Raw genomic sequence first — 1,045 nt, 5'->3', positions numbered from 1 at the left:
ACCCGGACATCTGCTTGGAAGGCAGATATCCTAACCATTAGACTAGCGGTGCATATCACTTATGTAGTGATTAAGTATTCCTGCGATACTTGTAGAGGGACATCTGAATCCCTTCTCGGACGTACCGTCGTCAACCATCCCGCGGCCAAGAGTCTGATTAGGCCTTAAACGCGTACCTGAGATCGCGAACTGCTACTATATCTCTCGCATGGTAGGCAGCATTCCATCTCGATTGATAACTCCAACTGGTAAGGTTCTCATCGCATACTACAGCTAGCTCGGCACAAGCTGCACAACTTTTTCGTGACATCGAAGTTCCTGCTTGCAAGCACATTTTGAAACCGCATGCGGCGGCTCGTGAATTTGGGCTGTTGGTTCATCTCCACAACGCGTTCTGAGGTACCGGGCGGTCATTCATCATTCCTGCAAGGAGTTCTACTCTAGGTGAATAGCTCTTTTCTATGCACGGACAACGCTTTATTAACGTTGTTTTTCCCCTGAACTGGCACGGTTGGGCCAATCGCACGGAATGGTACGAAAACACCGTTTCTGTTTAGTGGAAATTTTTCGGTAAGACTGATCTATGCAGTCGATAAGCTGCACCTCTCAGTTTAATAACCATCTCAGGTGTATTGTGATGAATAGCAGCTCCTTGTTTCGATCAAGGGACCTTTGGGTTATGAGCCCAACACGCTATCCACTGCGCCAAGCTGCTCATGCGTAAAAAGTTTGTACTACAAACTCCTGTATCGCCCTGACGTGCTGAGCATAACTATTCCACGATAGCCTAAAGACCCTTCCCTCGTTGATACAAACTGCACCGCCCGGGAATCGAACCCGGACCATCTGCTTGGAAGGCAGATATCCTAACCATTAGACTAGCGGTGCATATCACTTATGTAGTAATTGAGTATTCCTGCGATACTTGTAGAGGGACATCTGAATCCCTTCTCGGACGTACCGTCGTCAACCATCCCGCGGCCAGAGTCTGATTAGGCCTTAAACGCGTACCCGAGATCGCGACTGCTACTATATCTCTCGCATG

The 1,045-nt window shown here is 48.4% G+C and overlaps 2 non-coding genes across 2 annotated transcripts; both read right to left on the bottom strand.

Annotated features, from left to right (window-relative positions):
• Nucleotides 1–642: 642 nt before the first annotated feature.
• On the bottom strand, nucleotides 643–715 carry Pmar_PMAR025311. The gene has a single exon. It is a non-coding gene; the product is annotated as a tRNA-Met (tRNA).
• A 101-nt stretch (nucleotides 716–816) lies between these two features.
• Pmar_PMAR025310 lies at nucleotides 817–888 on the bottom strand. The gene has a single exon. It is a non-coding gene; the product is annotated as a tRNA-Gly (tRNA).
• Between the last annotated feature and the right edge of the window lie 157 nt (nucleotides 889–1,045).

Source organism: Perkinsus marinus (assembly GCF_000006405.1).
Source record: "Perkinsus marinus ATCC 50983 genomic scaffold scf_1104296977740, whole genome shotgun sequence".
Lineage (NCBI taxonomy): Eukaryota > Perkinsozoa > Perkinsida > Perkinsidae > Perkinsus > Perkinsus marinus.
This window is presented reverse-complemented; position numbering and strand designations above follow the sequence as displayed.